At 41.2% G+C, this 14,424-nt stretch overlaps 2 protein-coding genes across 2 annotated transcripts in view; one reads left to right on the top strand and one right to left on the bottom strand.

Annotated features, from left to right (window-relative positions):
* The window catches only part of TNFAIP8L3 (TNF alpha induced protein 8 like 3), a 46,442-nt gene that overhangs the window by 31,265 nt on the left and 753 nt on the right, over positions 1 to 14,424 (bottom strand). The gene's annotated exons all lie outside the window — the stretch shown is intronic.
* GLDN (gliomedin) overlaps positions 6,731 to 14,424 on the top strand; it is a 99,035-nt gene continuing 91,341 nt past the window's right edge. The window contains exon 1 of the mRNA XM_057397388.1: positions 6,731 to 6,749. The gene's annotated coding sequence lies outside the window, so the exon portion shown is untranslated. The remainder of the gene's footprint in view (positions 6,750 to 14,424) is intronic.

Genomic DNA, 14,424 nt, shown 5'->3' with positions numbered 1-14,424 from the left:
GTCAGACTCTATCTCCCTGGCTGCAAGTATGCTAAATATGCTGAGTGCTTCTTCTGTCTCCAACAGACATTGATCCCTGCATGCATTAACTAACTTTAGCAATATTCCAGTATGTGTGTGTGTGGGCAATGTTCTTTAGTGATCTCATTTCTAGATTGAATGAACTGATCTTGAGATGTAACAGAAGGAAATAATGTTATCCACTACAACTGTTCACTACTAAAACCTCAACCTGTGTTTCTACAGGCAAGATTACTGTTAGAGCTCTGTTAATGAAAAGCTATGCCTCAGATGGATCTGATTTTGGAGTTTGTTGTATTTCAGGCCAGGATTCATTTGGATTTCTAGAATTTGGGGTTTAGTGACAGGTTACTAGATCTCATCGCCTTACAGAGGATTTATTATTCCTTCCACTAAGGCATTGCCTGAGATGAAGCAATGGAAGGTGAATAGTTTTAAAGCACAAATTCAGTATCCTAGAAAGCCATCTTCCTGCAGAAAAGTCTGAACAGACAGGACTGGAAAATTGTCCACGTTCCTTGGGCTGCACACAAGTGAGCCTGGCAGCAAGCAACCCTTGAAGATTATGATGTAGGTGGGTTACATATGTAAGATCAACACACAATTTTTTACGTGGAAGAACTGAAACTGGAGTTATGAAGAAAACAGAGACTCTACATGCTGTAGGGAATGCTCTTCACTCTATGATGTACAGTGAGTTTCTTTGTGAGACTGTGTTCTTAGACTGTGGTTTATCACAGTCGTGGAAGGAAGTTTGTGTCCTATCACTTGATCAGGATCTCTCTGCTTGATCCCACCCTGTATTTTGGAAGACTTATATCAGAAAATATGCCAAAAATATGAGCATGTTAATTCTGCCAAGCTGCTTTTGTTCTGGTAAATTCTCTTTGGGTGAAAGACTTCCCTCATTTCAGTCAGAGGCTCATGTATTATAAGGGAAAAGCAAAACAAAGAGAAGTTTCAAATTGTGGGTTCTATTTTTATTCTAAACATGCGTTCACTGCCAGAGCTGGACAGCCAGAATCGGAAGCAAATGGAGAAATGGGGGGGAATGTGTGTTCTCTTTGGTTTAATTACTAAAAAATATGAAATTTCTACTTCTGTTTGTAGACAGAAGTAGACATATGATATGTCACAAGACATCATAGTCTTATGCAGTAGCTCTGCTTATTAGAGAAAAAATAATCACAGTAATGTGTTTAATATGACAAAGTCAACTGTGATGAATTAGTGCTCTGATGGCAGCCTTCTATGAAAGGCTTCTGAAAGACCATATTGAACGCATATGGAGCTTTCATATTTAAGATGATATTTAAGTGCTAACTGCAGAGGTGCAGCTTCTTTCTCAGGGTTGGAAGTTATAATGTACCTATGAAAGCATCTGCAGTGACCATGCACTGCATTGATATTACTATTTACTAGCTTTTAATAAAAAATCTTGAGGTTCTTACTGCACAGACTCAGACATTCTGACCTAAAAATAGTAAAGGTAAACAGACCAGGAATGGGAGGAGAAACAGATCAACTGAAATACTTGCTTAAGGCTATGATTAAGACCCTGCTGTCAGTGCAGTACTTCATCCATCAGATTTTAAAGGATATGATATGGGAGGCTGCACAAAGAAATTAGACCAGTATCTTTACAATGTCCTTAAATTTCAAATCCTATTTGACTTGAAATTCAGGAAGGTGTTATTTAATCAAAAGTGGCAAAGTTTAAGAAGATATGTGTATAACACATACCTCTTACAATGTATTAAATTGGTGGACAGACTGTTCACATGGAAGTCCGTGCTTAGTATGAATCCAGTATTACTAGAGCACACACCTACTGGGATGTTTTATGAGGAAAGGAATCCTGCCATTGTTTGGTGCTTTCTTTTTTTGTGATGGAAAATTGAAAAAGAGAAGAAAAAAAATGAAATAAAAGGCAACCTGGAAAACCAGGATATTTTTCTTTCCATCTTCTTCCAAATGAGCATGTGGAAACATGAGGAGGCTTCTTAATACTGCCACTTTCTGTTACTCTGCACATGTCTATACTTCTGTACTCTGGTAGAATTATGTCAACGCCAAATCAGCATTCTGTCTGTTGAGATCTGATATATCTGAGCATGTAATAGCATGGGTTGGGTTGGAAAGCCTTAAGATTGTCTAGTTCCAACCCCTCCTGCCACAGGCAGGGATGCCTCGCACTAGACCAGGTTGCTCAAAGCTGTGCCCAACCTGGCTTTGAACGCTGCCAGGGATGGAGCATTCACTTCTTTGGGCAACCTGTTCTAGTGCCTCACCACCCTCACAGTAAAGAGCTTTTTCCTTATATCTAACCTGAACTTCCCCTGTTCAAGTTTGAAGCCATGACATCATGTCCTATTAACTGTAGCTATCTAATGTTTCCTCTGTGGTGTCTCTTCTACCTGAGTAACTAACTGTGCTATTGCAGAATTGGTCACCCTACTTTCACTGGCTTGGATAGGACTGTCCCAGGATTAATTTTTATTTGCCATTTCAGTGTAAAGTGTTTTAGGCAATCTAGGGTCCATTTCCCCTTAACATCGTGAAAGCCATGTGTGTGTATATATGAGCCCAAGTGAAAGTAACCTTAAATACAACTTTCATGTGTGTCTGTGTATATAAACCTTTGTATTGTCGATCTGCTGGAGACAAACCAGGAAAAACCCCAACAACAGAACCTACTCCAACAGCTGGCACAATGCAGGTGTGCTACTCTCAAAGAATGAGAGAGCTGCAAAAGGTCAAAATGCAGGGTTTTGTTTTCCAGCATTGTGTACAGTTCTCCCTAGGGAGGCAGCTTCCCAGCCACAGTGCTCCCCAGGGGTAACTGTGGGGAGGCAGAGATTGATTTGTAACAGGCTGTAAATTTGATGACACAAAAATGCTCAGTAGCGTTCTTTTCTTTCCCAGAGCTGTTATTCCACACTGTACCTCCTGAGTGGCAGAGCCTGCACCCTCTATGATTTACTCAGCTCTTGACATTTGTTGAAAATACTTAAAACTTGGCTTTAAAGGCTTGCCTACTGATGTGTGTGCATTTGTGGTAACAGGACATGATCGTTGCTAGTGAAAAATGTGAGCCAACAGGATAAAGACTTCCATTCTGGAGGACACTGTTCTCTTTACTTACTAAGCTGTTCCTGGTGCTCTGTGTATTTTCATGAAGGAAACTGCTTTTATAGTGTTTGTTTGCATTTCTGCCTCTCTGGGGATGATGTCAAAAAACCTACTGAGGTCTAGGACTTGAAAGTATTTAGCTTCTCTATATATAGCATTTCCTTAAGGAAAATCAGTTTTGTCCACTTTACATAAGCATAAAAGAAAAAAGCTCAGTTTCATTCAGACACATACTCTTTGTATACAAAAAAAAAAAACAACCAAAAACCAAACCCCAAACAAAGCAGAAGTTAGACCAAGGCAAGTTTCAACCCAAAAAGAATTCAAGTGAATAACTGTTAATTGTGGCAACAAAACTGCTGCGAGTTTACGAGTTTTATGATGCTGTGTATCACTTCATCATGGTAAAGAAGCCACATTGCTTTCAAAGCAGAGTCCTTATTTAAAGATTATTCTTCTTTCCAGTCTTTTCAGTAACACATGATCTGTAGAGCAGACAATCTGTATGTCATTGATGAAGTGATTTAAACACAGGCATTAACTGTCCCAAAATTATAATCCCTGTTAAGTGTAAACACTGCTTTGTTACCTGTAAAAGTGAAGAAAGAAACAAGTATTCCAGAATTAGCGTGTGTGCCATTATGTTAAGCAAGTATCTGAATGCCCATCAAATGTGGCTGAGGAAAAAGAACTCTACCAATATAGAAAAGCTGTTTCAATAGCAAGTAAATTAATAAAAAACCACTCGCAGCCTGTGGTTGCCTGCATTGGTTATTTGGTAAGTCTAGTTATATTTCATTTCGGTTCACAGCCAGAGGTATTTGACATGAACCTTTCTACCTCCTCGTCATTGACTGTGCTAACTGCAAGGAAATGAAATTCTTTTCTGTGAAAATATGGAAAACACTGAATAATGGTTCCCCCCACCATCACCTTAAATTCTCTTCCTACACATCACTTGTCTCGGTCTCAATACTGTTCAGCTGTTGCTAAGGCAATATTTTCCTAGAGAAGTTCTAAAAGGTAAATACATAGAGCTCTAGGCAGTGCAAAAGCAACTGTTACTCATCTTCTGTACATGGATGGGCAAGCGTAGACACAGCTCTTGGGAATCTAAAAGCTACACAGGCATCCTGGTTGCAAAATCCTATCATGTAATGTTAATGTCTCTCCTCCGGTGCTGCACAATGCAAACGGAGAATGGCTGCACCAGAGCAAAGCAGTGCTCCCCCTGTCTGTCCCCCAATCTGCTGGGCAGGACTGTGTGTCCTCCTGTGTTCTGGCAAATCGCACACAAGATGCTGCTGACTGAGGATGAATGAGGTGGGCCTGGCATTAAGAGTTAGCGACCCAGAGAGATGCTGTCACGAAGAATGAAGACCCTGTTTCTAGCCACCCTGGAGATGGAAGATGAAACCTGGGTGTCAGGGAAGCTGCTAGCCCTGCAATTGACAGACTGCTTTGATTTGTGCTTGATTCAACTCAGCCAGCTCAGCAGTGGGATGGAAAGGTGGATGCAGGTGCTGTGTTGGTGTTCCGGTGAACCTGCATCTTCTTGGCAATTCTTGGCTTCAGGTTGTTTCCCTAAAGCCTCCTTTGGTGTACTTCTATGCACTCATCCTTGTCTCAGTGGCAGAAGAATAGTGAAATAGGCATTTTTGTCTTAAGAGAGTATGAGTTTAGTTTCTAGAAGCATCTCTCACCTTTGCTACCTCTTTACAGCTGTCTAAAGCTTTTGCTTGATTTCTAGAGGCAGCCTCTGTGAATCTTCTTGCAATATCTCTTAATGAAAAATTATTAGACCTTTGAAGAAAATATATTGGTAAACTTTGGGGGGGGGGGGGGGGGAAGAGAAGATCTGCATGCCATGGTTCACCACAATACTCTGCAAAAGGGCTATGCTTTGTTTTCCTTTATTCCCTGTAATTAAGCTATGTCACTAGAAAGCAGTGTCCTCCTCTGACCTCATTTTATCAATGACAGTCACAAGCTTCTGTGTCTGGAGAGAAATGCAATGTCTTCCCTGGATCTGCTATTCAAGCCCAATGATTTGCTCTTCCAGGGGTGAGGCTTTACTGTTTCTCCAAGTAGTTTTATTCAGGAATGAACTTGGAAATAACAGGGAAGCTCTTGTTATCTGTAGAGGTGCTTTTGTGTGTTCTCTCTCTGGCAAATACTGGATCTGTTTCAGTATTTCAAGATGAAATTAACTTTCCTGTTCTTGGCATGCTTTACTAATCAAGATGACACCAATCTCATTTTCAAACCCACTGCCTGTACTGTTTGTTTGCCAGAGGAGGCAGGTTGGTTCCTCTACTGAGGCAAATCTGTTTCTAATACCTCTAATTACAAAGACAAGACAGAATCTTACTCCCATCAGTTTCCCTTTCATTAAATATAACCTGCCAGCATTTACTCCCTCTTACAGTGGCAGAAATCATAAAACCTAGAATATTTGAGAAGAAATGAGTGGAGGAAGAAAAATCAGATCAATATGGGAGCAATTCAGGCTTGCAAAGAATAGCATATTGACCAAGGCATGGGGAAATGAGGCATCAGTTACATAGAATCATAGAATAGTTAGGGTTGGAAAGGACCTTAAGATCATCTAGTTCCAACCCCCTGACATGCTAGAAAGATGTGAATACCTGGAAAAGGAACACAAATTGTTAGTGTCAAAAGGTGAGGATAGGTGGAAAGAATTGAAAATGACTGTAGAGGTTAGAAGATGGAGAATATAGACAAAATTGGTATCTGCCTTCCTGCAAGGGACGTGGCCTCTCTGGTAGCATGTGGCATTCAAAGAGAGGGTTCAGGAAGGCTTTTGACCTTCCTTGCCTTTTGAGAGCCTGAGTGTGCTGCAAGTGCCAGGCCTCTTTTCAAAGCATGAGGCATTTCTGCCTGCCCTCCCAGGGAGCAGTTCCACTCACTGTTCTTGATGTAGTCAAAATAACCATTTTTACCAGCATGAGCTGCTGTGTGTAGCAACATAACACTGGAAGCGGCTATTTTCTGGCTCTTCATAACTAGGCTTTTGAATGCCTGGCACGGAGTAAAATCAGCACAGCTTTCTCTTGTTGAAGTGAGTGATACCAACTAGATAAAAAGAACCCTAGTTCACAGTTTGGAAATCAGCCTCAAAATTACAGGAGAGATCCTGGTTTGGAGGATGAACAGATACCAGCTGGTTACCAACTAAGTATGGAACTGCCCTAAGTCCCCAGACATGATGGAATCTGGTGAACACCGGTATTTGTCTGTCCTTCATATGACTTCCCCCCTCCCCTTATTTCATCAGTTCCGTATGATTTCTGTAGGGGAAAGTGTTTTGTGGAGAAATGCCATTTGGATGAAAATACTGGTCTGGGGGTTTGGGTTGTGTGGGGGTCTTTTTGTGTTGTGGGTTGGGTTGGTTTGGTTTTTTTTAGGTTTTTTTTTTTTTTTCCCCAAAGGGTTGTCAGGCAAGGAGGCAGGAGTAAAATCTCAGCCATATCTGCCCCAAGTACGCACACAATGTTATGACATTCCTTCTTATGCAGGATAATAGCTGTTACCAACCTTTAAGAACTGCTGTGGAAATAGACTCTTAAATACAGGTAAGAGAGAAGCTAGATGCACCTCATAGCTGAGCTCAGGTTAGACTGGGTTGGAAGTTTGGGTTTGGAAGGGACTTTAAAGATCATTTTGTTCCCCCACCACCCCCTGCCATGGGCAGGGACACCTTTATACGATAGAAGCTGGTTTCTGATAGAGATGAGGTTTAATCACTAAACAGAACCTTCCTCTTGTATAAAGACCCTGTTGGGTTAACTGGTGCCCTGTAAAAACAAGTTGTAGAGTGCCAGTATACTCTACTGCTGCCGATGTTTGTGGAAGTGGTCTTTACATATACTTGGGCTTTAACTTCTTATCCCATTTGCAAATCTGCAATCCGGGTCAACATTTTTCCTCATCAATTCTTTATTGTCTAAGAAATCCAGTACTGGTGCATCATAATGACTGTACTTACTTTTTTTTTGCCTCTACTACTAAACACTTCTGCTAACAGAGATCATTAATGAAATAAGGTATCAAAGAGCTGATGAGTAAGTATCAAAATAGCAAGGCACCAAGTATAACCTGCTTTGAAGTGAACATGAAGGTTGCTCTTGATACCTTTAACCTACTTCCTTCTGAATTCTGGGAGTTAAAGCGAAACGATGCACAAATAGAGAAAGTCAAAATTAAATGCAAGTAAACAAACACCAGACATTCACCTGTCATAACATTATATGGCACATAGGTTTTGTTGAAAGAATCATCTGAACGATGGTTATTTTAACTAACAAACAAACCAAACAAAGAGCAACTTGCTTTCAAGTTCAAGAAACCTGTATTTGATCTGCATATGTCAGTGATTGGACCATGTAAACTGTGTGCTCTAAAAGTAAACAGAAAACCGTTTGGAAAGGAGACAGTAACACAACAATAGTGTTAATGCATTTCTTCAAAGAGAGAAAATTTAGCTTTTCCTATAACACAGGCTGTTTGGATAAACAAAGTTAATGCCAGAAATGAGATGCTCATTGGTGGTAGCATGGTATTCTCCTACTTTTTAGTATTTGTGTTTCAGATTACCCTTCATATTAAACTAGCACCAGTAAGAGGACCAAAAGGAATGTCTTAATGGTGAAGTGTTTCATATCATAGATGGAAATATGCTCTAATTTCTGTTGTTACATCAACACACGTTAAACAAAAACCACATCTGTACGGAGAGACTAGTTCCTCTGCAGGAAGGCTAGACAGAACCAACTGATAAAACCTGACTTCAAACAGAATCTGTAGCAAGGAGGGATTAGTGACTGCTGGAAAGGACAGAAAAGTGACTCTTGCTCTTTCTCAGCCTTTTCCATTAAAGATGGTTGCCTTAAAAAGCAGGAAAATCATGGGCTACCAGCCAGCGTCTGAGCAAACTTGGCTTTTCCAGATGATGTTTGAGTCTTGAGTATAAAGTCATAATTATTACAGCAAGTTAGTCTTGGCTTCCTATAAGTCTCCTTCAGTCAGACTTACCAGCCTATAAGGTGCCTTCCCAAACTCTTAACTGGCAGAGAGATTTTTGCAGACAAACAGCAAGCAACGCATTTCTGATTGGGCAAGACTCCAAATCCAGGTCTTAGCCCAAGGCAGCTGCCCTGAGAGTGGTCCACAAGCAGTCTAGCAGCTGGACAGCCTTGAGCAGTGCACTGGAAGGCATGGTAATAGCGAAGAATCTCTGCACCCTGCTCTGACCACAGGCTCTATGTAAATAAACTGGGACAGAAACTGTTGTACGTGCATTTTATGGCCATCTGCATTCAAGCTGAATTATTTCCCACACTCCAAATGTTGTTTAATTCATACTGGCCACTGATATCCTCTGTCACATGCCAGGACATTCTGTGGGAGGCTATCTGGCATGGGCTGAAACAGTGCCAGGAAGTATATTAATAGATAAACAGTTTAGAGGATTGTGTACCACTGCTTGGGCTCACAGCCAGGTCCTGCTTAGTTTACCAGAAAGGATGAGTGCCATTAGAAAGTTACAAGGTTCTTCTACTTTCCTGGGAGGGCCTGCTACCCCCAAGGCTGATGCTGTGGGTAAACTGCAAATCCCAATGGCTTCTCAGGCAGACTAGGTCTTCAGGAACTTTCTCATCTTTCTGGCCCACTGTTTTCCCTTTTATCTGAGGTTTACAGCTTTATTCTTCTGTTATCAACTGTCAGGTGACAGTCTTCCTACCATGACATCTCAGTCTTTAGTGTAGATGAGAAGAAAAGATGAAAGATTGATTTCTTCAAAGGAGAAGTGTGAGGTTTTTGAGGAGATGCACTCATTGCCTTGTATAAGCATCCACTTTTGCCAAAATATCACATCAAATAGAACTCACTCTCATTCTAGGCTTTTGGCAAGGCAGACAGGACTGGTTGATGATTGCTATGTGTCAGGATATTGCTTTGTATTCCTGTCTATGAACTTCATCTGGCATCATAAATTCCTGCACCAAGGCTTGTCCCTATTCACCTGTTAGGAAAAGCAGAAGCTTTCTGGTCACTGACTGCTAACAGCATCATAATTTCAGGTGGGAACAGCTCAGTTTGAGGCTACAACCACCATGCCTTAGAAACAGGTTATCTCTGACCTGGCAAATCTGTTGGATGTCTTCTGCATGCTCTATGTGTATCTAGGTGGCACTAGCATGCCCTGTCCTGAAAATGAGTAGTTCTGATCAAGAGTATTAAATACTTATGCACTAAAATAACTCAATACAACATCCTTTGCATGCCTGCTGTCCTTACCTGGGAGTCAGAGCGTGCTTCACCTATGAAGACGAATCCTCTTGAGGCCACATGTTTCAATATGCCATCCTCAAAAGTAGGAAGAAGCTATTAAAGCTACTGAAAAGTGATATTGGTTATTGATGCGTAGCAGTTAGTATTGGCTACTGCACAGGCAGGTGAGCTTGAGCTTCAATCCAGTGCTTTATAAAGTTCCTAATTCTACTTGATTTACAAAAAAAAAAGAAAAACCCAACCCAGAAGGCTGAACAAGTTGACTTGTTCAACTAAACTGTCTATTCTGCTTGTCCAAGTTGTTTATTCAACTTGCCAGAAGCAGGATTTTTCCAGTTGGACAATCTGACAGTCACTGTGCTAAAGAGGGGTCTATGTGTAAATCAGCAGCCCAGGTGTTTCCTGGAGGGAATAGTGAAGAGATCCAAAGAAAATTCACCCAACCAGGCCCTTGGCTCATGCGCTTGCCCTAGCTGCTGCTCTTACAGGCAGTTGCTGCTTGCTCATCCCGAAGTGTCTCTTGCCCGTGCTCTTGGCAGAGAAACTTGGACACATGCTTTCCTCAGTTTGCAGTGTGAGCCAAAAAGCCCTGTAAGAGTTTGGAGCATGGTTTCCCATGATGTGCTAGTTCATGTCTGTCATCTGTCCATCTTTCTTCAACTAGCTTTGTTTTCCCTTTGTTTTCCAGCAGAAGGGAAAGGAGAGCCCTTTATTAGATATGTGCTAGAAAACACTTCATAACAGAAGCATCTAGTAGAGTCTGCACCTTCCACTTCAAACGGGTTTTATTGCTTTGTGGTTTGTTTATTTTCTAGTTTCCATACTTACAACATACTGTTATCTACCATTTCTGCTCGCTTATTTAAAGTCTGATAAATATTATTGCTTATCTGAGTTGGAACTTTCTATGTAGAATCAAAATACAGCTTTGTTAAACCAAAACCCTCCTTGTTCAAACACTCTGGGGCAAAATATACCTTTTGTCATGACAAATGTTATTCAAATGACCAGTGTAATACTACAAAAAAGAGTTATAAAATGCCTACTTGCATTTTATGTCAAGGAAGTATATTACTGATGCCTCAAATAATTGTGCTAAATATCTTATGGTACACTTTCTAATTAATTTTAACAAGAATATATTAGCTTTTCAATGGCATTTAACTTTGTCAAACTGATTAAAATAGGTAACAGGCTTAAAAGATTAATATCATGCAAGTACAGGCAGTTTGTGTAGCATGATAAATGATTTGAAGGAAAATTATTTGCTAACCACTACAAATCAAATAACTTTTCTGTAGCTGTAATATTATTTGTGTCTGTCAGGCCTGTTTTACAACAGTAAATAATGGTTAAGCCTATTCTTGTTTTTACTAAGAATATATTTCCTGTCCAGGGTAGAGTTCAGATAATTTATTAAAAATCTGAAATGTGTTAATATTCTTGTGCCAGGGTAAGATCTTGGCCCTCTTGAACACAATAATAAAACTCCCACTGCCATTATGGATGCAAGCCTGGTGATAATTTTGTCTTCATTTCGTTATCCCTGGCATCAGACAAAATTGCATGCTCCACAGTGCTAATGCTTCAAATACAAAAATCAAAACTCTTGTCACCAGTTTAGAGCTCCACTTAGAGTGCAAGCTGTAGTCTTTCCTAGGCCAAATGTCTGTTGACTTCAGCAGGATGAAAACCAGAAGGCACCAGCTCTCCAAGATATGTTAAGGTTCATAAAAACAATGTCTTTTTTTCAAAGACTATACAGGCAATTTAGCTTCTAGTTATCATATATTAATAGTGCAACATAGAATTTCATGTTGTTTTTTTTTTAATGGAACTATTATATTCTGACTTAGGAGCTTGTAGAAAGGCTTAAATCAATATCACCTAAAAGCTATATGGCTGAATTCCTGCTTGCTTCAGACAGGGCACTTAGGGCAAGCCACACCAAATGAAGATCTGCTGCCTTCTTTCTCTTACATGCAGAATCTCCAAACCCACTGCAAAAATCACTGCTGTTGGTGATGACCTGGATTTTTGTGCAATCTTACTCTGAAAGCTGGTACAGGTGATTCATGCTTTCATGTGTTAAGCTGCCTATGAAAGGGCTGGGAACAAGTAGTCCGGTGCTCTACCAAAGAGTTCTTTAAAAAGGCCCACCTCTCAATAGGTGGACATTAAAAAATGAGAACAGTGTTCTATTTTTAAAATTAATGTTCAGTTCTCGAAAGCTTATCTATAGGAAAAGAAATATGAGCAGTTGGAGTAAAACTCAAGGAATTTCACTGAGGATAGTGCTAGTAAGCATGCAACTCTTATTTTTGCAGTACAATATATATCTTTTTCAGAATCATGAAGACCTCTGTAATGCTCTTAATGGGGGTTTGTCTCATGAGTAACTTTTTTGGCGAAAACCAAACTTTTTTACTATACAGACAACTCGAAAGCAAAGCAGTAAAAGATGGGTGTGAGATTGTGGAAGGCAAGGCCATGGAGCTGGATGCTCTTCTGCACAGAGGTGTGGTGCTTTCTGCTCGTTTTAAAGTACAGCTCACATCTTGCACTGCTCGAGTACAAGGAGCTTTCTGTTTGCACCAAAAAAAAATCTTCAGATGCTATCATGACAACATGTTCAGAATAAACACAGAAAAAATAGTTCTGCCTCCTTGGAGACTCAGCTTTAAGTTGGTTATTAAAGGAAATGAGGCTGCTGGGATCTCCGAGTAGGACTCCAGCTGGCTTTCGGAAGCCAAGCATGTGTGGCAGATGGTAGGGGCGTACAAGGTAGCCTATCCTGTGCACACCCATGTGAGTCCCAGGAATGGCAGGGGTGCTGTTCCACTGGGACAGCAAAAGGCTGGGTAAGTGCTGCACAAGTAGTACAAACCCTTAAATGAGATGTTTTAAAACATCTGTATTGCATTAGCATCATGGAGCCCTAGTGATAAACTAAACTGGATTACACTGGGCTTGAACAATCGGACAGCCCAAGAAGTGGGCAATGGCTACAAGGAGTTTTAACTGTGTAAACTGAAGTCACTGCTTTATGAACCTGGAAGTGCTGAAAGTAATTAAGAGAGTAAGCTAAACATTCAAGCTGGCGTCACTTTCAGTACGAAATCCCAGCTAACCAAAGGCCAAAACTGAACCACTACTAGGACTTTGTCTCAAATACTGTTCTGATTCACTTTGCTTGCCCTATAAGCTGCAGGCAGAACGTTCCTGGTCACTGGGATCTGTGTGGTGTAGCACTTCCCTGAAGGTGGTGACTGATTCCCACACCATAACCCCTCAGCTTTTGTGCCTGCAACAGTGACTGACAGCATGACTACTGAACACCCACATACAGGGAGATACAGCACTGTACATATGGTAGAGCACAGAAATAAGACCAAATGAGATTTAGTAAAAACGCATTTTTCAGAAGAGGATGGAGGATACAAATGGCAAGAAATTCTTTAGGGCTGAAAAAATTATTGCAACTGGTTAAGACAAAACCACCATATTTTCACTCTATTCTACTGCATAGGCATCTGCCATGTATGGTCAAAATTCCAGATTTTTCTTGTCTTAGATAGTACAAAGCAGGAACAGAAAAGAGGAGAGGAGACTGATGAACATCAACTCTTGGCAGCTGGCAAGTGATGACATAAAAAGCACTTATGGCAACCTCCAAGCATGGTTATTTTTAATCTATTTAAAAGAAAATCCTATTCAGAACAGAAGTAAGTTGTTGGCAGGAGCTAGTACATTAATTTGTCTATAAATGTAATGTTTGTAACTTGTGCATCACAAACTACTTTGGATATTTGGATGAAAAAGTCTAGCTGTTGGTGGTCTTTGTTACCAAGTTCAGCCTAATGGAGCTTTATGGATATAAGCAGCTCTGTGACCTGTTGCTAGTCTTATTTTTCTAGATCACAAGTAGGAAAATACAAAATAAGGTAGCCCCTCATAGACTCCTTAGTAGTTAAAACTGAATTGGATTTGACTTTTTTTTTCCTGTTGTAGTTAAAATATTGTTTGGTGTTGAAACCCTTCTTTTTGGGGATGGGAGGAGGTGCCAGCTGGGATAAAGGACATGCCCAAACTGGACAGCTTGGCAAAAAGATCTTTCTTGAAGATCTCATAATGTAACATGGTAACTTTCTGTTGGGATTTATGATCACTAGGATTGTTTCAGACATTCTCACTGTGCTTACTCGTGTCTGATGCAAGTTAAACAGCTTCCGAGAAGTGCCTGTGACTTCCACCATGGGAAGCTGGAGGTCAAACAGGTCCCTTCTGCACTCGCTGTCAGTAATGGCCCAGCATCCATCACATGCCAGTGCGTGGCACCCTCAGCCTGCTCTGCTGAAGCCAGGTAACACCACTGTTGACCGAGGATGACTTGCAGACCTCATGTGCATGAGGAAGGGGGTGGCTTTGAGCCAACAGCAGTTCCCCACGGACCGGCAGTAGGATGCATGGCTGCATGCTGTGCCCCAAGAGCAAACCTACCTCCGGGTATGCTGGCTTTCACACAAGTTTATTGTCTCCACTTACTGTTTGTGCAGGACAGCCTTTAATTGTGGCTCACCACCAGTGGCTTGCTTTGTGCAGGGCACAGGAATGTGGAGATTTGGAAATGGCAGGAGAGTTTTATGTTTTTTTTTCTTCTGTCTCATCTCAGAACTATGCGGCTGCAGCAGCTAGACAAACAGCGTTATGGGTTTTGGTAACAAGTTAGGGCTTGAAAACAAAAGCGATGGGGCCCGAGGGCCTTGCATGCTGGCCGCTGAGAGGGACTCTCCCCTTCTGCACAAGGGCTAACTGCTGTGCTCCTGGAGCGATAGCAAAATACCCCTAATCAAACCCCCGAACTTCGCAGCCTCTGGATACAGAGCACAATGCATCTGCTCCGCGCCAGCGCTGCTCATTCAACCGGCTGTCGCGTCGCGGTTCAACTCTTCAGCG

The sequence above is a fragment of the Pezoporus wallicus genome, unplaced genomic scaffold (genome assembly GCF_028554395.1).
Source record: "Pezoporus wallicus isolate ANWC-B61680 ecotype Strahan unplaced genomic scaffold, APGP_CSIRO_Pwel_v1 contig_3952, whole genome shotgun sequence".
NCBI lineage: Eukaryota > Metazoa > Chordata > Aves > Psittaciformes > Psittacidae > Pezoporus > Pezoporus wallicus.
Note: the sequence above shows the minus strand (reverse complement) of the source record. Positions and strands in the feature narration are given on the sequence as shown.